This window comes from Symphalangus syndactylus, chromosome 24, assembly GCF_028878055.3.
Source record: "Symphalangus syndactylus isolate Jambi chromosome 24, NHGRI_mSymSyn1-v2.1_pri, whole genome shotgun sequence".
NCBI lineage: Eukaryota > Metazoa > Chordata > Mammalia > Primates > Hylobatidae > Symphalangus > Symphalangus syndactylus.
Genome location: NC_072446.2, coordinates 61,509,397 through 61,534,362, shown reverse-complemented (window position 1 = coordinate 61,534,362; position 24,966 = coordinate 61,509,397). Strand labels below are relative to the sequence as shown.

At 37.0% G+C, this 24,966-nt stretch overlaps 1 protein-coding gene and 1 pseudogene across 7 annotated transcripts in view; one reads left to right on the top strand and one right to left on the bottom strand.

Moving 5' to 3' along the window:
• MACROD2 (mono-ADP ribosylhydrolase 2) overlaps nt 1-24,966 on the top strand; it is a 2,104,525-nt gene that overhangs the window by 566,633 nt on the left and 1,512,926 nt on the right. The gene's annotated exons all lie outside the window — the stretch shown is intronic.
• On the bottom strand, nt 17,212-17,923 carry LOC129474895 (RING finger protein 11-like; annotated as a pseudogene).

Below are 24,966 nucleotides of genomic sequence, written 5' to 3'. Positions count from 1 at the left end.
GAAACCCAAAAGATTAAACAAGATTTATTATCTCACATCACAAGAAGTTCAGAGATATGGCAGTTCCAGGATTAGTTAATTCATTAGTTAATAACAATAAATATATAATTAAGGACCCAGGTCTCTTTTCATCTTTCTGCCCTGCCACACTTAGTGTATTGGCTTTTGTCTTCAGGCTTTTCACTTCGTGCTTGTGATGTGGCTACCACGACTCCTAGACTACCTCATTACACAGCATTTACAGGCCACGATAGGCTCCTCTTCATGTCATTATATGACAATAATTTTCATGTCCCTTTTAAAGCATAAAATAAAAATTCCCACACACCTCCAGTAAAACTTTCCATTCTGTCCCATAAGCTAGAACTGCATCTCTTGCCCATTCCTGAGCAGTCAGTGAAAATGGAAGTGAAATGACGTGATTGCCAAGACTGATCAAGGTTTATTCCCTAGAAGGATTGAGTTTCCCAGAGGCACATAGTCATTCAATGTTTGAATGAAATTGGGATTTTGGTAAAAGAAGAAAGGGCTAGGGCATGTCTTTTTATTAACTAGTGGTACCTGCCACAGCACTATACAAATATGGGCTCTCATTTTTAATATTAGTATATCAATGTTTAATATATGGCAGTGGTTTCAGAAAGATTCATTTTTGAGATAATTTTTAAGCAAAGAGGGTAATAGTGTTTTCTTTCCCATGTTTTAGATTGGGTTGCCTCAGAAGCAGAACCTAAAGCAACGATTTGAGTGCAAGTAGTTTATTTGGAAGGTAGAGGAGGAGGGGAAGTGATACAAGGATACAGGGAAGAGAATGGATTATCACTGGGTGACCGAAGCTCTTTGCCATAGGGGCACTCTGAGAAATGGTACAGAATTACATGCAGAGTTATCCTTCAGAAGGAGGAAGGGAGCTGGGGTAATTGTACCCCAGCTTTTGCCAGTTATCTGTTGAGAAACTCAGGGAAGTGTGTTAATGTCCCCAGGGCCCTTGTGATACAGTGTTTTGCAGCTTGTGGGGAAGCTTTCAGGCAAAGAGATACAGATATTGGAAGCTAAAAGTCCCAGGGAACTGATAAGGCTCAGGGCATGTGAGACCAACAGCAACTGCCACATTCCTTTATGTCCATAACACAAAATAAAGAGCAGAAATGTCACAGAGCCTGCAAAGGGATGGAGATTTGTTTCGTCAAAGAGGGAAAGAAGCACTTCCATATTTTTTATTTAGCTCTCAAATGGGGTACTTTCTAAAGTGGTGTGATTTATGTATGTATTATAGCCAGTTATTTCCCTGCACACTGCTTACATTCATATTATATTCTAGCAGAAAAATCTGATTTTAATAGCTCTAAAAATACATGTTCTTATCTGCAGGATTTGTATTGATGCTTACTAAGAGCAGCTTAAAGGTCGAAACCTTGTATTTAAACTATTAGCTGTAATTGTTGGCGGAGTACATTTTAATGTTACAGAGTTGGTTAAACTGCTGGTCTCCTTCCACCTTCCAAGATGATTAAGAGCACTGAAAAATAATTTATCTCACATTTTTAAGTGTGTGTTTAATTTTCTCATTTATGGCATACATAACAGAATGGCAATTAATTATTAAGTCTAAAGAAAGAGAATCATTGTTCAAATCAGTACACTATGCTTCATTTAACTCCTATAAATATCACGTTCTAGAGACATAAACTTGCACAGTCAGTAGAAAAAGGTGGTTGTTAATAATCTGTTAGTCACTGTGTACACTCAATTGGCCAAGTATTTTCTCCACTTGCTCTTTTGTTATTTTCTCTTTTATTGTCCCAAGAATACAAAGCAATTAGCCAAAATTATATGACAATCTCTGGAAATTATTTTATTTTCCATTTGTGGTTTGGAGACAGGGAAGGTAGGAGGAGGAGGGATGGAAAGAACTTGTCAAAAATTGAGGCAGGTGTAGTAGATTGAAATAGTAGGATCTCAAAACATATGTCCATGTCCTAACCTCTGGAACCTGTGAATGTGACCTTATTTGGAGAAATCGTCTCTGCGGATACAATTAAGGATCTCAAGAGGAAATCATCCTGGATTTAGGGTGAGCTTAACGTCAGATGTACATTTGAAACACAGGGATACACGGGGAAGGTCAGAGGGTTACTGGAGACACAGTATCCCAGAGGAAGAGACCTTGTGAAGATGGTCACAGAGATTGAAGTCACGTGGTCCCAAGCAAAGGGAAGCCTGGAGTGACCAGAAGCTGGAATTAGCAAGAAAGATTCTTCCCTAGCACCTTCTGAGGTAGCACAGCCCTACTGACACATTGATTTTGGACCTCTGGCCTCCAGAGATGTGACAGAATAAATTTATGTTGTTTCAAGGAACCAATTGTGTGGTAATTTGTTACAGAGACCGAAGAAAACTTATATAGCAGGTGGTATTATATTATTCGTGGTAGTAATGATAATGGAGGTAACATTTTGCCTACAATTTTATAGTTTACCAGATGTTCTCATCTATGATTATCAGAGTCAAATGGTAAGCTGAATGATACATAGAAATTAAATGTCCTGCCCCAGCTATAGCCATAAGTACTCCAGTATCTCAGACACAGAGCCACTAGCCCATAAGAAGCTAACTCCGGGAAGGGAAGGTTGAGGAGCTTCCTCAAGCCTCTAAGGAGTAACAAATTCTGGTGGAAAGTTTTTTCTCCCCACCCCATATTTTCTAAAGCCAGCCTTATAAAAGCTGTGCTTCCATTTTCTCATTAAACATTCCTCTCAGCCAGTGCTCGACGTTCACTGTGTGGACACATTCCAATGAGTTTTGTTTTTTTCTTTACCATATGGTGATTTCAATTTGTACTCACTATAGATTCATTCATTTCTTTATTAAATGCACATTTACTTCATACCTCCCAAAGGCCTAACCTGTGCTTATGCTGAAGGACAATAGCAGTACAATGATTTTAATACCCAGGTTTCTTAGAAACGTAGCTTTCACATTTTGTGCACAAAACAATCCTGTATAATCATTTTTAACAAAAAAAGTTAAGGACAAGATTTGTGCAGTATTAAGAGCCATTACTTATTACTGTGTGATTGAGATCATTTATAGTCATTCAATATTTGAGCAGGTTAGTTTTCATTAGCAATTTCTCCCCCCTCTTGGTTAAGAGAGTGAATGCTTCAGATGTGGTGACTTGGTTGCCTGTTGTTCAAATATACGCTACTGGTAGTTTCTCAAAATGTCAATCACTTCATCTCTGCTTTAATTTACTACATATATTGCTCAGAGTGCTGAATTAATGATGTGAACTTTAAGTTTCAGGTCTTCCAGTAATCCCTGGGTGATGCATCGGGATTAGGCCTTTGCAGTAGAAATTACAGACATGCGTGCTGAGCTTTTTGTGTCTTGCTATTTTTTCAGCCTTGTATGAAGGGCCAAAAGATGTGGAGCCTTATTAAACCCAATTTATGGGAATCTGTTGTTTTGGACTGAGCTCCTGCAACTAGGCCCATACCAGACCAAACCAGAATGGAGTCACTCTTGCTAGGTGCCATGTAATAACCAAACTGAATGACCAGTTTTCCAAAAAACAGGAGATTTCACAGCAACCAATCAGAAAGGGCTCAGTCTACCTAAGCCTGGATGATAAGGAAATTCTGTCTACTTTAACCTTATAAGGAAAGTAACTTTGAAATGACCAATCTGCTTTTTGTTCTTTATTTCTTGTCCTTTATTTCTGCTTTCTTTAGCACTTTCTGTCTATAAAGTCAACACCTGCTGCTCAGCTCATCGGAGCTTCCCCTGTTTTGTAGACGGGATGCTGCTCAATTCTGAATCGCTAACAAAAGCCGGTTCTATCTTTAAACCTCAGTTAGTTAAAATTTTGTTTTTTGACAAGCTATAAGAAGCACATAGCCACATGACTTAAGATTATACGTTTTTAGATTATTTCTTAACTATTAAGATTCTCAAAAATGTTTAGGAAAATAAATGACCTCTAGGTTTAGGTTTATGGTGGACTAAGTGGTGAACCATTTGATCTTGAAAAAAGAAAAAGAGGATGAAAAGTAACAAAGTTGCACTCATCTCTGATTACTAAACATCTGGTCACATTAAAAGATTCTCATGTATTCCAGAACTTAAAGTATAATTTAAAAAAATTCTCTTTTTTAACTTTTAATCCTAAATAGTATATAGTTTTAAATTCTCATATGCTATTGTATACCTCTTTTACTACAATAATCACTTTCTTTGCAAATATTTTCATTGTGATCACTAGTAAATTCATATATTGCCTTATTCACAGTCCAGGTAAAGAATTTGAGAGCCTTCTTACCTGTGTTTGGACATTCACTTTTTGTATATACTTTAATGTGTCCACATGGTAACTTGAAGCAATAGCAACTATGTTTAACTTATCAAATTTTCCATAAACCAATTTGATGGTCAATCCCTGTAATATTTAGTTCTTCTTCTGCACAAGATATGTTCTTGTTACAAGTCTTTCTACTTATTAAAAAAAATACCAGTTAAAAGAGAAGGACATTTAGGATCTATCTTTTAAAACCTAAATTATTAATTACACGTGTGTTTCTTGAGGATGGTGTGGAGATCCAGCTGTGAAAGCCTAAAACACAGAAAGGGCCACACCGTCAGATTCGAGCATTGCTTTATCTGGAAGGGTAATTTCATTTTCCTCAGTGTGAGTGGTGAACAAAGAGGAACTAAAGGTAGAGACCAGATGGCGAACTGGGTCACCTTTCTGAGTCTTCTTGTGTTTGGATTTTTATTCTTTGACTCAAGTTTTGTTTCAGATGTGGTAAACTTTAAGAAAGGAGGATATGCTGACATTCAAATATAAATATGTATTATGTTCTTACTTTTATCCATGTTTCTGTTTTCCTCTGTTGGTATAAAAATTGACTTAAATATAGAAAAGAATTTTTTTCTACTTAATAATGTATGTTACATATAACTGGGATCAATGAATAATCTCGTTGATCAAGAGTGTCTTCAAATACAGATGTATTTCAGAAGGGAATGGAGATTGCTTTATGTTTAGCATTTCAATGTACATTTATTGAGCATCTACTTTGGATCAGACCCTCAGAGTCTAAAAATAGTTTTAAAATAATTTCTTCATTTTCAAGGGGCTTAACATTAATTGATGGGGAGTAGGGGAAGGATAGTTTTTGAACAGAAAAACAAAAGACAGTTACTAAAGAGAACTATGACATATATTGTTGTCCTTGGAGACAAAATTAGGGACAGTAGATGAAAGAGGCAAGGAGAGAGGTTTTGACTTATTACCAGAATAAGCTTGATAATGATCCAAGCATAAAAAACAATAGAATGACCCTGTCTATTGGGAGCTGATGAGTACTTTCTAGTTAGAAATATTTATGCAGAAAATGAATGATTGTATCTGAGTACCACTACTTGGTTTAGAGGATTGAAGGAACTGCCAAGATTCCTTTAGAATTTAAGATTGTATTTTTGAATTAGTTAGGCATCTTTATAGGAGTTATCTTGGCTGGGCGTGGTGGCTCACGCCTGTAATCCCAGCACTTTGGGAGGCCGAGGTGGGTGGATCACCTGAGATCAGGTGTTCAAGACCAGCCTGGCCAACGTGGTGAAATCCCATCTCTACTAAAAATACAAAAAATTAGCTGGGCGTAGTGGCGGGCACCTGTAATCCCAGCTACTCAGAAGGCTGAGGCAGGAGAATCGCTTGAACCCAGGAGGCAGAGGTTGCAGTGAGCCGAGATGGCGCCATTGTACTCCAGCCTGGGCAACAAGAGCGAAACTCCGTCTCAAAAAAAAAAAAAAAAAAAAAAAAAAAGTTATCCTTTTCTCCTAGAAGTCTTGCCAAGGACTTGGGTGGGCATTGTGTTGGTTAGGTAGCTAGGAAGCGGTGGTTGATTAACTGTTAAAGTCTTGAGTATATAGTGAAGAAGAAGAAGAAACAGGGCAGAATTAATTATGCATTAAGGCCTCCCAGTATCTTCCCTTAGCTGCTGTGATTTTACCGGGACCCTCACTTTCCTTCACTTTCCTTGGATTAGATGGTTAGGCGGCACTGAAGTGATTTGTACCAACAGGCTTAAGCATGAGAACTAACCTGATGTATTATATCCTAAGAAGGTATTCTAGAATTGAATTTATAGAAGATTTCACTAGTTATTCCAGTATATATTTTTAGATTCAAGTATTAAAGTTAGTACTAATGTAATTCACTTTGTTTATGGAGAATTGTTTACTTATTAGAATCTATAAAATAGTTTTGATCTAATGGAAACAGGCCTCTTGGTTATAGGAGGGAAATGTATCATGGTTTGACAAAAAAAATAAAAAATAAAGGAGCTGGGGCATGACAGCTCTTAGAAGTAAAATCATTTGAACTATTTGTCATTGGGAGAAATCACCTACAGTTTCAAACAGTTGTCACAAAGAACTTTCCCATGATACCGAACAACATATGTGTGTGTGTGTGTGTGTGTGTGTATATGCACAACGTTGACTTCCAGTGATCGCCATTTAATATAAAATAATTATCTGTGACAATTATTCTTTAAAAATGCATTCTCCATTAACGTAAGTGGAATTTCGACTAGCCAATACTCTGAACTTTCATGTCTCAAGTGGAGGATTTTACTGGGTACAGAAAAATGAAGGAAAATCCATAGCCTGAACAGAAGAGCAATGAGCTTAGTTTTATATTATACTTGAGGAAGAATAAAGAATAATATATGAGAGTTGGTGGTGTAGAGAACATATGTGAAATAGTTGGCAATTATTTATTTTATTACCTTTGGGGACAGTTCATCTTTATAAATAAGTATTAACATGGTTAAATGCAAGGAATCTTTAGGAGCAAAATGATAATAAGAGGTTATTTTTATCTTTGAACAAAATCTAACCTGACTGGGCTGAAACCCAGTGGGTAACATTGGTGTGTATGTGTGTGTGTGTGCATGCATTTATGTGTGCATGTATACATTAAGTCACATTTTTTATATTTGTTCCACTTTTGATTGAAGGCAGATATTGTTGGAGAACAGATCTATTTGTGAAACCTTATTGGGAACATCCAAATTGGCAAAATGACTTGGTGTCCATCTGCAGTAAATTAAGATGTACATCTGACTAGGTTGGGGCTTCATGCCAGTGCCTGTCTCAACATGTTCAGTTTTTAACTGAATTCTGTCAAAATTCCGAGTCAGATAATAATTAATGCCACAGACATTTAATGCATCTTTATTATGCAAGTGGCTGTCTTTCTGACTGTAGATATAGTCAGAAAGGGTCAGGATGGCTTCCTGGCCATGATATTAGCCCAGAGCTCTCCTTACTTCCTCCAACCCCCTTCCTTCTTTTTTCTGTTCACTCTCATTCTACCCTGGGATTGATCATTGGGATAGTGGTTGGAAAATGTTACTTCACTGGGGAAGAAAGCTCATATGAGATCTATGTTGTTTGAAAGCATTATTTGGTGTCCTAGTTAGGATTCTTCCAAAAGCAAAACCTGACACAGTGACTCAGATATGATAGTTTATTTGATAGGTAGTTCCAGGAAACAAGAATGAGGGAGAGTGAGGCAGCTTTAAGAAAAGGATTTCAATGAGCAGATTAAGGATAAGGGTAACTAGGACTAAGTCCTGCTATAGATCTTGTATAAAATAGCCTCAGAATTGTCTACACCTAGGGACAGGGAAGTTGAGTATTTATTCACTTACCCCATTCTTCATTGTTGCTGGTTTCTCTTGGGGATGTTTAATCTCTGGCACTTTCAGCCTGCCCTAAACATGGGCTGAGCAGGTGGAGAGGCAGAAAGACACAAGTGCTTTAAGTTGGGGAGCTATTGGTGTGTATAGGAACCAGATAGCTTCAGGTGAACTCAGAGGTGGGCTAAGAGGACGTGAAGCAGGGCATCACCAATGGAAGTTCCATGTGGTTTCTATTGAAAAGGAGCTTCAGGGCTCTATTAATGTATAGAATGTCTACTTATGTTTTCTCAAGCTCATCTACTTGTCTCAAACCAACTAAATGACCAAAAGGAAAAGTTGGAAATGGCACTGGCACCAGTGGTTCATCCTGCTCATTTTCCAGCATAGTCTGAAGGTAGACAATTCTCATACTTTGCCCATTTTAGACAATCTTCCTCAGGATACAGATGGCAGGAAGGAAACAAGAGCCTCTCAGAAATCCGATGCAGCTCCTTATTAGATCTCTATTTTCACCTTCTTTGCTTCTCCTCAAACGTGGATCTCAAAATACCATCTGCTTAATTGACCTAATAGCAATTGTAGTGGTAGTGCTATTTGCTATCTTTTCTCGAGTGCTTACCATGTTCCCACCATTATTTTAGCACTGTTCTGCATAAATAATCAGAACAATCCCATGAAGGGGATACTATAATGATCCCATTTTAAAACATGAAAAGAAACTAAGTTAGAGAACGATTACCTGTCCAAGGTGGAGCATATGACCTGAGTAAGCTGTTTAGAGTCTCTTGTACACTGAAACAAATGCACCCTTTTCTCAGGGCTAAACACAGCTCTTGGCCCCAGGGCAGGACTAGAATATCCCTGGTCCTCATGCCAGAAGGCTTGTGAATCAAAGGCTGGAGCAATGGAGGAGAGATGGCAACTTATTGTCACAAGCCTTCCCTCTATTACACTTCCTCTCTTCATTCCATTCTCCATGTAGCATCTGAAATGATATTTAAAATGCAGAAATCAGATTACACTACACCCCTGCCTAACACTCTCTAATGAGTCCTACTGCACTTAGAGCAAAATCCACAATTTGCTCAGCTACTGTGAGCCTGCTCTTGCCTGTCTTCTAGTCTTCACCTCCCACTCCTCTACTCATGACTCTCTCAGCTCTAACCACACCGGCCTTCTTTCTATTCCAGGCATATAAGGAACTGATACCCACCTCAGGACATGACTATGTCCCACTCACTCCTTCGTACATTGTCACCTCACTGTCCTCTTGTTATCTTTCAGGTGTCAGCTCAGATGCTGCCTCGTCAGGCTTCTGCTGACTGCCCCTCTCCCTTACTCCAGGCATCTTGTTACCCTCTTCTGTTTTCTGTATAGCATGTATCCCATTCTGAAAAAGTACCTCATTTATTTTCAAGCCTACATGTATATTATCTCTCTCCGTGCTCCCCACAACCCAGTCTCCAAATGTAAGCTCCACGAGAGTCAGGACTTCGTGTGTTCTGTTTCGCTGGTGTGTCCCTAGTGCCTAGAACTTCCTGGCACATAATGAGCGTTCAGTACACATTTCACATATGACTGGCTAACTGATGAGTAAGGAAATGAGTGAATGAATGAACAATGGATTAAAAATGTAGATACTTTATCTTAGACAAAATTTGGCAACACTAGAATTCAAGACCTTTCTCTGTCCAGCTTATGTGACTCTTCAAAATTATCTCAATTGTGTACAATATTTTGAGCTAAAAACATTTTTCTCCTCAAAATCTCATTTTTTTCTTTATTTAGGGGAAGGAAAAGGCATAGCAGTTGTTTCCTGAAGCAGTTGTTCCCACATACACAAGTTGACACCTCTTTTAGCTTTTCTGACCAAGTTTCAATAATCATACACGGAATTTTAGAAATACCTTCTTCTGGCCATCCTCCCTTGACTCCTGCTTTTCCAGTGGGAGATGGAGCTGGGAGGTGGTGGTAGAAGAAGGGAGAGTGTTGGGGGAGTGAGGGAAGGACCTGTGAGAAAAGGATTGGATTTGACCATTTAGGGAAGTGGGACAATATGAAGGCCCTGAAAAGCAGCTATTAATGATTGGGCTCATTTCTGCACAGGTAAATATATCAGCACTCATTCCACTAAGATATTTTATAAAAATGCTTCCTGCGACAAAGTAGTTACTTCTAAGTTTCCCTAGGGAATAACTTTTAAAAAAATTAAAAAGATGCATTCAACGTATGTGCCATAAATCCTCTATTTTTGGTAAGCATTGATAATTCAAAAATAATGCTGCTGATGTATAGACAATTTACTTTGTTTCCTTCAGAGAAATTGAGAACTTAGGTCTCGCTTTGTACACAAATACAGAGGTAACAAATTCTGATAAGGATGTGAATCATATTTTTTTCCACTGGTTAGTAGAGAGGTAGATTGGGAGGAAAGCATTAGATGTAATGGCAGCTGTGGCCCGTTCCTAGATGCTAAGCAAATCTGTTTCACATGTGAACATGTTGGGATCTTTTACATTTTGAGACCACTTTTCCCTTCTTTTAAAGGTCCTAACAGTCTCATAACTCACAGAGAATTATGGTTTAGTTTCAGTTACCAGTAATATTGTAAATATATTCACATACATTTTTAAAGACATTATGGCAATGTCCTTAATTAATAACATAGCCACCGTTTTAAAAAGAGTCCCAATTTATTAAAAATAAAACTCTAAAACCAAAAATGATGGGATAACATCTTTATGTTGCCCTTGTTTGCATTCAGGATGTTTCCAAGTTTATCATGTCTGTGACCTCAGTTACGTTTACTTCCCCAGATGGTTTTTTACCACATGAGCAATTAATATAATTGGAGACTATGAAGTGTTTATGTCAAGGCAAGAAGCAGTAGCAGCTTCAATGTGGTGACTTTGCAGGCAGTCAAACATATTTCACTGTGAGCTTCCAACCTAACCCTTCCCCTGCCCTTCCCCTTCTATTTTTATATTAAACAGAAAAAGAGAGTTCACAAAGGCACTCAGAAACTGGCAGTTTCTTTCAGAATGTGGTATATTTCTAATTTCCATATATTTCCTTCAAGTGGAATGGCCCTGGGAGCACAATTACCTTCAATCTTGACAGGTATAAAAAGGCAAATCCTGCCAGTCTCTCATTGAAATGTTAGATCGACTTTTCTGAATCTGGCATGATGGGTGACAAAAGACAGGGATGTTGCTGGGTCAGGTGAAGATGTTGCCATAATCCCTTTTACCTATTTTGAGCTTCTGAGCAAGAAAATCCTATGTCAAGGTACATTAGCATCACCTGCTATCAGCACCCTTAGAGGGGCTGGCAACAGAGAGGTTCTTTAACTTTCATAATCGTGCTCTACATTAGGAGAGAATCAAGGAAAGAAAAATCAGGCATAATCTCTGAAGACTGTATAATGAGCTCATGTTCTCATTCTTCATATAGATTCCATTTTTCTGTATGAAAATGGTCTGCCAACTGTCCATAATTAGCCCCATCTTACTTCACCTGGCAATATCTAGTGCTTATGAATTCTGTTGGTAGGGGATATCTTTATGGGGTGAATGCATTCTGCAAAAAGAATACATCAAAAGTTGTAAATCATATTACATCTTAATTACAGAATTGATTCCTCTGAATAATAAGCTTGGAATAAAGCCTTGCTAGGGTGGTTTCATATCCTTAAATCCAAAATATTGTGTTTGTTCTTTCACTCTCAATTTGTGTATACTTTATGTGACAATAGATACTCTGAAAGGGGAGCACACATATATTAATTTGCATTTGGTGACATACTTTTTAGAGGTGCATTTAAGGTCTTCCCATTTGGTCTGGCAAGTTCTGTCTGCATGGATCTCTCCTCCCCAGGATATTTTTAGTGGTCCCTCTCTGTTTCTTCCTTTTATCTCCCTTCAGAGTCCATCTTGTCAGGGACGTCTTCTCCGACCATCTCATATAAACCTCCCACCCATACCATGCTTTACTTTTCTCCTATTACTTATAATTATAAGGCATATTATGAACTTATTTTCTATCTTCCCTGAACTAAACTCTATAAAACTGGTTTTTTTCTTTAAGTTACTGTTGTATCTTCAGACCTAGGACAGTGCCTAGCACATGTATACACAGCACACATCACACACACACACACACACACACACACACTATATAATGAATGCATGGATACGTGAACAAAATGATGTACTTGAGAGGGAATGGTGTCTATAGAACCGCCAGTATTATCGGATTCATTTTGTGTGGTTATGTTTCCTGAGGAGAAAGAGACGTATTACTGTTTACTTTTGGTTTTTGTTTATCTGTTACAATAGCATATGGTATATCTGGTATATCTAACTGCTCAAGTCTTAAATGTCTTAAAAATATTGATTAATAGATCCTTTAAATCATATGATTCTAAGACTCATCTGTTGACTCAGAATATGATCTGATCATCATAATACTACAGGGGAAGCACAGGTCATCAAATGGCATGAAACTCAAAACTACAGAATGTAATCTGGGAGACTTATAGGCCCAATTTTACTAAACCACATAATGTTTTTAAAATGTATAATTTCATTGTTAACATTTGAGAAATTCAATATATTGCACGTAAATATCTGGATTCCCAGCCTTTCCTGAATAGCCTGAAGGTTTGCTGACGCGAGACACCTATGTCTGCATGGCATCAGTTAGCTGGAGCTGAATGTGGGTGTGTTGATCACAGTCACCATCACACCCTTTTGTCTTTCCCTCACCTCACTCCTGTGTATATTTTGCCAATATGGCACTGTCAATGTTTGGTGTAATATCCCTGCTCTAAATCAAGCTAATCCATAGGCATCACTTCATGTGCTGCTCTTTATTTATTTACTGAATGGAGTTGAAAATATTTGTTGAGGTTAAGGAAAAACTATGTTCTTTGTTTCACTTTAAACATTCTAAATATTTTGGATTAGAGAAAAGAAAAGGAAGCTTATACTAAGTTTTTATTTTTCTCAAAATAATCCATAACTTAATGTTCTATATACTGAAGGAGTTTGGGTGTTCACAAATACACATATTTATCAAAATTCAATGAATGAATACTTCAGATTTGTGCATTTCATTGTATGTAAATGTAATATAAAGTGGAAGCAAATGTTGAACTATAATTAATCATATGCATGCAAAAGTATTTAAGGAGAATTTTTCTGTGTCTAAAAATCTCTTTGAAATGTACCAAAACCAGATGGATTAAACAATGGATTGAAGGATGGTTAGATTGATAGATATGTGATAAAAGAAGCACAATAGAATAGTCATGGGAGAATCCAGGTGGTGGGTACATGGGATTTTACTCTACAGTTCTTTCAACTTCGCTGCATAATTGAAAAATGTTATAATAGGATATAGGGTAAAATAATCTGCAATTAAATATGGCAATTTTCATACTGTCCCTGCTTTTTGGAAAGTTTTCTTCTAAATTAAATGTGCAATTTTACATAATGAATTAATGAAATGGTAAATTACTATAATTTTTAGCTTCTGCTGTAGGTTTAATTTTAAAATAATCTTTTATTTTAAAACAACCAATTATGATTTGGAAATGTAATTATGAGATTTTAAAATTTTTTCTGTAGAAAATTGTCCCTTTTGTGCCTCGTTTTCTTTCTCTGTCCTATACAATGGGCACCCCTTATTCTCAAGGTATAGATTCCAAGACCCCTAGTGGATGCCAGAAACCACAGATAGTACCAAACCCTATATATATTATGTTTTCCTATCTGATGATGTAAGTGACTAATGGACTAGTTGTGTATACAGAGTGGACACACTGGACAAAGTGATGATTCAAATCCCAGGCAGGACAGAACAGCATGAAATTTATAACTAGTTAGCACAGCATGCAATTTATAACTATATTTTCACACAGCCACTCTATCTCAAATAATATTCCCTGGTCTCTTTAAGTTTTACATCTTTTAAGCTCTTATATGTAGGGTATCAATTAATTTTAACTGGTTAGCGTTTTACTCTACACTTTTTAGGGTGAAGCCACTTAGGATTTTAATGTTTTAATCATACCTAGTTTTTAAAATAATTGGCATATCGATATAATTAAAAGTTCTGTTTTTCTCTCATGGACTATTTCTTCCATACATTTAGAAACTTCTATTTTACAGTTATAAATAGGAGGTTGTAGAACTATTAAAAGCAACTTAATTGTAAACACAGATGCTCCTCAACTTGCAATGGGGTTATATCCTGATAATCATATTACAAGTTGAAAATATCATTAAGTCAAAAATTTTAAGATAGTATTATATCAAAACACCACTTACATTACAATATCAGATGTCTTTGAAGCACAAGTCCTTCTCTCTATAGATAATACTTAGGGAAGATCATGGATTTCATTTCTCCTCGTTTTCTAACATTTCTCTTTCCTATCAGTCTCCTTTGCATCCAGATGAAGTCTTATCAAAAAGAATTTCCCTCAAACACGTCCATATCATTACAGTTTAGTAGACCTCGAGTCAGTCAATTCAACTAATATTCACTAAATGTCTATTTGGCTGGCTTGTTCCTGAGAATCCAGACACAAATAAGACATTATCCCTGCTCTAAAGGAAGTCTCCTGCTCCTATAAAAGGCTCATGTGGCAAAAAGGAGACACGCCAAATGTTAAGTGGAGGAATGTTCCATGTGGATATACTATCCACTGTCTGATGACTCTTTTTGAAACTATTGTTAGGTTGATAAATATATTCTTGGATATTTATTATTAAGTAGCTGAAATAAAAATGGTTCCTTCTATTTTTTTTTTTTTTTTTTTTTTTAGAAAATAGAGTAGGGCTCAGCGTGTGAATTTTGTTTTTAAATCATTTTAATTTTACTTTTTATGGGTGGCAGCATAGTATGGTAGAATGAGCAAAATGAGTTTGAAATCAGACAGATTCTATCTCTAATCTTATTAATTCAGTGATCTAGATCTCAGCAACTTATTTAAATCTCCCATGTCTCTCTTTTTTTTCGGCTATAAGGCATGGGTAATATAGCTATAGTGTGAGAATTAAAATTTTAATAGGATAATGAGTAAAAGTTTCAAGTCCATATGGTAGGAACCCAGTAAGTAGTGAGCACTCTTGCTATTGTTGCGATGATGATGATGATGATGATGATGATGATGATGATTTCCATTTGAGTTGCTTGAGAATCAAACCCTGAGACAAAGATTCTCCTATAAGTAATTTATGTAAGAGGCAATCTCAAGGAACACTGATAGGGGAGTTAAAAAGTAGGGCAGAGAAGGAAAAACGCCAATAAGGAGGGCAACTGGAGTTTAATGATGCTGTGGCGTTCTGAGAGTCAAGTGTACAGAATTTCCCACTAGAGATAAGGGAGCTGGAGTATTTATCCATCAACTCCTGGCAGTCATTAGTTGAGGGCTACTCTGTGGGAGTATTAATTCCTTGGCATTTACAGCCTTCCACTTGCATAGGCAGAGTGGTGTTTGGCAGGCAGAGAAGCTTTCATGCAATGAAATACAAGTGCTAACAGTTGGAAGTCAGCTTGGCCTGCCTGAAATGGTAAGAGCTGAGGGCATATGGGCGGAGCACTAATAGTATCTGTCCAGATGATGATGATGAGACCACTTGATGAAGATGGGAACACTATATTCACTCTCTGAGAGATGAAATATAAGTGTAGCTGATTAAATGTAGGGAGAAGCCTGTCTAGGAAAAAAGACACTGTGGTCTCTGCCCACTCATACACACAATTTACCCTACAGGTTTGAGATTATTCTTGCCCAGGCCAATGAATCATTTTATTGGGCACAGAGTTCTATGCAGGTATCCTGTCTGGTACCTGGGTGGGTTTTGGGTATTGGTGGCTGCTCCTTGGATCTGGGAGTCCAGTTTTCATTTCTCTGAACTCACTTCCTAAAGCAGTGTGCGTTTAGCTAGCAGCCTTGGTCTCAGGTGATCTAGTCATTACAGCCTACAGGATCCGATTCAGCTGTAACCCAAAGGTCATGAGCAGAAGGAACAGCTCCACCAGTCGCTTGCATAGTTTGAGGAGATTTTTTACCATCTTCCAATTTAATTACTGGATGTGGCTTCTGGGCGAGAAAGCAAGTGAGATCTACTTTCTGCATTTTGTTTGGTTGATAATTGAATCATAGTAATTAAGTAATCATGCCGGGTGTAAGCAATAACTTTTATGAACATTAAGATAGTGCATTTCATAACATCTAAATGCTTTGTTTGTTAAAGTTCACTTTTGAGAAACTGCAATCGGTGTTAGGAAAACACTATTAATTTGAAGGTGTGGAAGAGAGAGATAAGGTACCTCATTTAGAATTGTATATGTCAGGTAACTATTATCTCTGGGAAGCAGTGAAGGTGTCTTATTTAATAAATCTCAGAATCTATACAAGCCATAAACCAGTATTTACATATATGGTTGTAGAGATATCTGTATACATGTGCACATATGTTATTTTAGCCATGTTCTAGACACTTACAACAAAGATGGGATTGTATTGACTGGACGCTTGTAGTGTAAAAGAAAAAATGTAAACTCTAATCAGTGTTTCATTTAAATTTATAAATGCACTGTATTTTTTATTTTGATGAATGGGAACAAATTATTAAGGTAATAATATATTAGCTACAACTATGTTTAAATAAGTCGAGGGAATCAGGTCTCCCTATTAATTTTCAAAGCGTAAGATGCTATCCATCCACATTGTAGGTATTAGGAACTGTTGAAACTCTCTGTAAATATACTAAAAATTTGTTGCAAATGGAAATATGAAGTAATTGCTAGAACTTTTTTTTTGTATTGATAGCATTAAGTATTAAGGCCAGCTGTTTCAGTAGCTATAACCTAGTTATAGCAATATGCATGTGGTTGACTGGTATGTGCTTTGCCACAAAATAGAAGAAAGAATCCTCCAGGAGAAACATTTTGCAAATCTGCTTTTCAACAGTAATTAGAAGATGGGTGATATTTTGCTATTGTTCATAAGTGGTTCTCTTAATATTTTGACTGGTTCAAAGGAAAGAAGGGCCAATATCCATCATATATTTTTAGGGAACATGTTTTAGGATTGTGGAGTGAGAAAATAGAGACTACATCTTGCTATCCATATTTTCCGCTTTTCTCTCAGACAGATCCTGATTGTCATCCCTGTTTAGCCTCCTGCCTTTTTACTCAACTCTTCCCCCTACCTGGATGGCTTTTCCTTCTTTTGATCCCAACTTTCCTTTCCTTTGATCTCAGCTAAACTCTTTCAGTTAGCCTACACTTCCATCTTTTATTCTCTCAACTTTTCTTGTCCATAGGGTCATAATTATACTGCACGTAACTTGGGTATCCTCTAATCATTACAAATAATAGCCATTGTTCCTAGCAAAAATGTGTGTTTATGGCAGCAATTACATTTTATGTATCTTTGATTAGTCCCTGCACAGTGTTGTCTTATAGTAGGTGCTCACCCAATATCTGTCTTTTCTCTTTTTTTTTCAAGATCTAAATACAATTATATTTTTAAATGTTGGGTCCAGGCTTTACATAAAAATATCATCCTACTTTGCCCCCTAAGTTTCTAAAATATCACATACTTTTCCCCCAACATCTGCAGCCATTCAGAAATTTGTTGGAAACTTTTGCACATTATTTTAATTCCTAATCCCTGCCTCTTTGGGATCAGTGACAAACAATCAAAACCACCAAAATGTGGTTCACTTGAAGTCAGATGAGAGCGCCTGGCTCAATTAATCTCATAGGATGTAAGCAGTGCTGCATCAACTGGCTCCATGCAGGAGGGGCATGTGAAGGATCTCATCAACTACTTATCTATATAATCCTCATGATAAATGTGCATGCATGGCAGAAACTGAATCAGGTCCCCATAAACAAAGTCCATCATACAGATCACATACTCCCAGATCTTTTTTTCTGATCTGATCTATCTCTTCCAGGGTCATAAATCCCTTTAGGCAGATGTTGTATAAGGCTTATTCTTTGAGCTGTCGTATTTTGCTTCAGTCAACTGAGCTGCAAACCGAGTCTGGCTAGGTGTTGGATGGTAGAGCTAAACTGGAACTTTTTCCTGATGTGGCAGCAATGGCTCCTGATCTGGCTGTCTCCTCGCCAGAGCTAGCCTGGTGGGACTGAGACACGTGAAGCAGAGAGATGTCATTCGAGGAGTGCAATTATCAGACTGCAGTGTAATTGCTTGTTGAATCAGTTATCTGTTATTGCTTAACAAACCACTCCAAAACTTGGTGGCTTACAACAACTTACTATTTCCCATGATCCTGTAGCTTGGTTGGGCTCAGCTGGGAGATTCTCCTCCTTGATTGTGTACCTGAGGTCACTGATACAGTTGCATTCAGCTGAGAACTTAAGAGGGGCTGGAATTTCCAAAATGGCTTCTCTTCTTCTAGCATCTCCTCTGTGTGGCTCTAATCATCCTGCAGTCTCCTGTGGACTTACGGCATCACCATGCTGGGCTCCAAGAGGGGGAAGTGAAAGTACCAGTCCTCCTTAGGGATAGAATAGTAATCCCAGATATTACTTCCACTGCATTTGGTTGCTCAAAGCAAATCAAAAGGCCAACTCAGAATTAAAGTGATGGTAAAATAGACTACAACTCTTGATTAGAGGAGAGGCAAAGCCACATCACAAAGGGGCTTGCATAAAAAATTGGAGGAATTACTGGGGCCATATTTGGAGACTTGGCCCCTTCATACTTTGTATCTGACTTTCTCATAAGACTTTTATTTCTTCAGAGCAAGGGCTGTGCCTTCTTTATGTTTTCAGAATCAGAGTATGAAAAATATTTGCTGTTTCTTGAGTAAATGATTACTCCATGATAGTTTTCCCTCTACCCCAACTGCCAGTTATAAACTCAGATTTACATCTGAGTGATGAAGCATTTCTACTATATCTTTTTTTTTCAATCACCTTTTGCATTTATCTTATAAATCTAACACTATAAAATACATTATCTTAGTTTTTTTTTTTTTAGATTAGAATGCTAGCAATTCACTGGGAAGTGATCCCTGGAAGTATTATACAAACAGAGGAGTGGGGGAAATAAAAAAGAGAATGGATGAGGCTAAAAAAAGGGTGACAAGCAAATTAACCTGGAGCAACTGGGGTTGTTTCTACTGGGAAACTCTGCACGTGCCTTGGAGCTATCCCAGCTGAAGGATGAGAGCACTGGAGGACATGAATTTCCCAGAAGTTATGGTGCTCCATGCCTACAGGCAAAGCAAGCCCACCCTAGTGGCCAGAGAGAGCCCTCAGGCAAAGAGACACATGTTCTAGAAGTCATACCAACAGCACCGAAATGGTCTAAGTCATGGAGATCTGGGCAGTGCACCAGCAATGACTGCCATACACACCATTCTTGTCTGAGACATTATCAGAGAACAAACCACACTCAATTTATTGGTGGTATCAAGTATCTAATAAGTTTATAGGCTGGGCTAAAATCTATATTTGTGGGGAGAGGAAGAATTACTTAAGAAGGTAGTTTTTTCATATGTTCTTTGACCCCTTTAAATGTTAATATCATATTGTCCTAACAAAATAATGAAATAGAAAAAAGTAGACCTAAGAATAAATACTGTATATACCAGTTTTCTTTTAAATTAAAATTATTAAATGTGTTTTGTAAACTGTTCTTATCACCTGTCTTATATGTAAATAAGTAATATTTTTACATCAAGCATTTGCAATTGTTTATTGCCTTGCTGTAAAATTGATTGTTACGATTATTTTAGTAATTTTTATGTGATTTCTTTTAAATCACATAGGAGTAATTATGCTTGGAAGATTACTTCTACCTTTTTTTCAGATGTTTTCAAGGCAGAGTCAGAATTAATAAATTTTAGCCCTCTGCCCAATCCATGATAAGGAGGTAAGATTTAGTCATTGATTTACTTAGCATTTACCGGGTATTTATCTTATGTCAGTCACTGTGCTAGCTGCTAGAGTTGCAAAAAGGAATACAATGTGATCTTTGCCCTTGAAAAACTCAAATCTTAGAGTCATTCAAATATCATTGTGGTGAAATCCCTTAATTTATCACCATTGTTATAATGCATAGTATTACTGACACATTGATAACCATTTTCATATCAATTACACCTTTTTATAACCGTTTTCATATGAATTACACCTTTTTTTTTTTTTTTTTTTAAGACGGAGTCTTGCTCTGTCACCCAGGCTGGAGTGCAGTGGTGCCATCTCGGCTCACTGCAACCTCCACCTCCCAGGTTCAAGCAATTCTCCTGCCTCGGCCTCCCGAGTAGCTGGGATTACAGGCGGGTGCCACCATGTCCAGCTAATTTTTGTATTTTTGGTATAGACGGGGTTTCACCATGTTGGCCAGGCTGGTCTTGAACTCCTGACCTCAGGTGATCTGCCCACCTCGGCTTCCCAAAGTGTTGGGATTACAGGCGTGAGCCACTGCACCCAGCCCAATTACACCTTTAAGCCCAGGTAGTCAATCATTCAGCTCCACCTCTAATTTAATGGCCTTCCTTTCCCTGTACTTTCCTTCCCTTCCCTGTCCCTTCCTTCACTTTCCTTCCCTTCTCTTTCTGCTATAGACTGAATGTTTGTGTCCCTCTGAAAATTTTTATGTTAAAATCCTAATACCCTATGTGATTGTATTAGGAGGTGGGGCCTTTGGAAGATAATTAGGTCATTTGGAGACCTCGCTCCCTCTTCAGCCATGCGAGGACACAGTGAGAAGAGAAGACATAAGTCTATGAGCCAGAAAGCAGTCTCTCACCAGACACCAAATCTGCCAATGCCTTGAACTTAGACGTTCGTACCACCAGAACTGTGAGAAATAAATTTCCCCCTCCTACTAAATAGTTTTAGCTAAAAGGAGTACCAAGAAAAGCCCTGTCTCCTATTTGGAAAGAAACATAAGGGCTTTGGACTCTAAATTCACAAAAGCAGGGTTTATAGTTTACATCTATTGTTGCGCATCGTTGTAACTCCAGTGCCTGGAAAAGTATCTGATCATAGTCAGTATTCAATGGCCTTAGGTGGAAACTGAAAGCAAGGAGGCATAGTAGAATGTGATTAGAGATGTTGACTGGAGATTTGCATGTTTTATCAGTAGCACTTTTTTTTTTTGAAGCCTAATGATGCTTTGCTTCCTCATAAATTTCATTCCAAATGAAGACAGTAAGTAATTGCATTATTTTTTGAACTGCTTATATTTGCTGTTACCCTTTCTTTTTATGCAGAAGATATTCAAGTTGGAGAGGGAAATTATGATTTTTTTTCCTTTTTCAATAAATGTAACTGTTAATAGGTTTGGATGAGTAACTTCTGTGATATAAGGTCTCTGTACAAGCAGTTATCATGCTCTGTCAGTCTTTCTATGCAATTTTATCATGTAGATTGTTTTGGAAAACATGAAAATTAAGATTTAATTTGTCCTAGGAATTGGATCCAAAATGTAATGGAATTGGTTCCTTAATGCAGTGCATAGTTGTAGAGTATAGTGTATATTAAATCAACTTGTGCTTCAATAATCTATTAGTTTTCAAATATTGATTTAAATAATGATATTAAATTATGTATAGTTGAAAAGATGGTATTACTTTCACTGCAATAGATGAATGTCATGAAATCTTCTCTTGTAATGGAATCAGATGTAGAACATGGTAAGAACAGTTCTCTTCACACCTCATAATTTCTGACATAGTAAGTTATGTTGAAGAAAATAGACACATTATGTTGACAATAAATTTTTGTTTACAAATATACCAGATAGCCTGGGATACCGATTGATTGAGGGTGATCACTACTGCCCATCACAACTATTACCTTTTGCAAAGATGGCCAAAGTGGAAGGGAAAACTTCCCTGCACAACTTTTGTGGTGGATTACTGTTGAGATATAGCTATGCATTGGATGTTTTGGAAAAGGAATATATAAGAATAGACCTTTGTATTTATTGAGTAAAATTAAAATTATAAAAGATAAAAAGGCAACTTAATATTCTCTCATTTAAATTTTAATTAACTGTCAATTTTGAATGGTGTTTTCCTGAGCTGTTATCCAGTTACTGCTCTAAAGTTGGCTGTAATTTTATAACATTCTTTTAATGACTGTATATGCATGAATATGTCTGTAGTTATTTTAAAGGTAAAACTCTACTTATTTCACTTTTTTGAGTGAAGTATTAAATTGTGTTCAAGATAGCACTGACTGAATATTGCACTTAATACAAATGTTTAATTTCTTTAATCCTTTTTACAGGTAAAAGTATATGCTTTTTATCCTTTTCCTTAAAATGACAAAGGTTTCTCCTCAGGGAGATCAGAAAGCATAATGACTGGCATGCTGAACCTGGTATCTGAACATTTGTTTTTTATTCTTTATTTCATGTGACCTTGGAATAATTCAATAGCTCCTAGATTTTCTCAAAAATGACTCAATTTTTCATTCATTTCATTTAAATGACCCTTTGAGTTCTCTCTTATGCTACCTGTTTTTATCTTTATATACAGTAAAATTTAAACTATTCATATCTCTATGTGGGGTTGGGGGTGGGGCGGATAAGGGTCATAGAGAAGGCACTTCTTTCTCAGAAAAGTAGCAAATGACCACTCTCTATCCCAAAATAGATTTAGCTACAAGAAGAGTAAAGTGCACATGGAAGAACAAAAAAGCCTTTTGGTATACGAGGATTTCAGACTTTGTTGCGCTTCAGCATCAGTAGAGTCTTATTGAAAACACAGTCATGCATCGCTTAAAGACAAGGATATGTTCTGAAAAAAATAGATTAGGCAATTATGTTGTTGTGTGAACATCATAGAGTGAACTGACAAAAGCCTAGATGGGATAGCCTACTACGTACCTAGGCTATATGGTATAGCCTACTGCTCCTAGGCTACAAACTTGTATAGCATGTTACTGTAGTGAATACTGTAGGCAATTGTAACAAAATGGTAAGTATTATGTGTCTAAGCATATCTAAACACAGAAAAGGTACAGTAAAAATATGACACAAAAGATTAAGAAATGGTAATTGTATATAGGGCACTTACCATGAATGGAGCTTGCAGGACTGAAAGTTGCTTTGGATGAGTCAGTGAGTCAGTGGTGAGTGAATGTGAAGGACTAGGACATTGCTGTATACTACTGTAGACTTTTATAAACACAGTGAACTTAGGCTATGTTAAATGTATTAAAAATATTTTTTCTTTCCCCAATAATAAATTAACTGTAGCTTACTGTAACTTTTTTACTTTATGTACTTTTAATTATTTTTAACTTTTTTACTCTTTTGTAATAATACTTAGATTAAAGCACAAATACATTGTACAGTTGTACAAAATTTTTTTCTTTATATCCTTATTTTATAAGCTTTTTTCTATTTTAAAATTTCTTTTTTTTTACTTAATTTTATTTTGTTAAAAACTAATACAGAAACACTCACACTAGTCCAGGCATACACAGGACCAGGGTCATCAATATCACTGTCTTCCACCTCCACATCTTTTCCCAGTGGAATATCTTCAGGGCCAATACATGCATGGAACTGTCATCTCCTATGATAATAGTGCCTTCTTCTGGAATACCTCCTGAAGGACCTGCCTGAGGCTGTTTTATAGTTAACTTTTTTTTTTTTTTTTAGTAAGTAGAAGAAGTATACTCTGAAGCAGCAATCAATAGTATGGTAGATACAGAAAGCAGTAACATAGTCTTTCATTATCAATTATTATGTACTGTACATAATTGTATGTACTATACTTTTGTATGACTGGCAGCACAGTAGGTTTGTTTACATCAGTATCATTCATTGTGCTATGATGTCATGATGGCCATGGCATCACTACACAATGGGAACTTTTCAGCTCCACTATAATCTTATGGGACCACCTTGTATATGCAGTCCATCAATGATCAAAATGTTGTTATGTAGTTCATGACTGCACCTACTCCAAAACTACAGAAGTGGAATTTAGAGTCATGGGAAGCTGGATAATGACCATCAAAGTTGGCCTTACATGAGGTAGGACCTGGTCCGATTTGAAGTAAGAAATCAGAGAACTCTCCTTCTACACTTATTTCCTTCCATGGTCTAAGACATTTCAAAATTCTGAGCATGGTTTTCCATTTATCACAGAATTTAAGTTACTATTCAGTGTTGAAATTCCTGGCCCTCAATGGCATTATGAATCAGCTGTTCACAGAACTCAACTTTCTTGAATGGGTCATTTCCCAGGTCTTCTACAGCTGTTTTGCTCATTTTTAATCCCTTCGTTTGCCAGCTTAATATTTGCTAGCTGCTATTTGGGAATTCAGTTTTTCCCCTGTGTCCCTACCTTTTGCCAGTTTTTCTCTTCATTCCTCAAAGTCAGTAGTTCTCCTTTCTCAAAGGTTGCCTATGAATCATCCACGATTTGTGTATCACCCTTTGGGAAACACGAATATTTTCAGAACCCTCATTTCTCTGTCCTTAAATGAGGTCAGGAATGATTGCTGATGTTTCCTTTTACTCTGAAGGGCGGGGTCAGGCTAGATGAGAAAATTCTGATAGAATGTGGTGTGCTGTGCTGCTGTCGCCACTTAGCTGGGAGACTGAAGCTCAGACAGCTAAGTGATTTGCCAGGGCTGTGCAACCCATCTGTGGTGAGAATTCCAAAATTCCAACCTGGAGAATCTGACTTACTCTTTTGGAGAACATTATATTTGATAAACTGGAATCATTGTTTTGAGTGCTCCTATGGCTCTTTAGGCCAAAACAGTAGAACTTATGACAGTAGTTTGATCTTCAGAAACTACACTTAACCCCAAACAACCCTCCAGTTTTCAGAGAGCAGTGGGGAAAAGGGAGGGATGAGTGTGTATTGAATTATCTGAATTCTGCCACTTATGCCTAAGAGATATGTATGAGAGAATCTTTACATTTTCTACACGTTATTTTAAAATTTATTTTAGTCCTTAAACAACTCTCAGCGGGAAAATAGTACAGAATTAAAATGAAAGTTCTTAACATTTGTCCCTGAATGTATTTTTAGAAAAAGTATACTTGAAATCTGATCACCTATAAGGAAAGATTTATCAGGAGAGTTTAAATTTTTATATTTACTCATATTAAATGCCTGTGTGTTTTGAGACCATGGTTTTTTGTTTGTTTTAATATTTTGGGGAGACATACTTCCTTCAAATATATAGGTTAGAGTTAGGGGGTGGGGATGGTTAGTGGTAT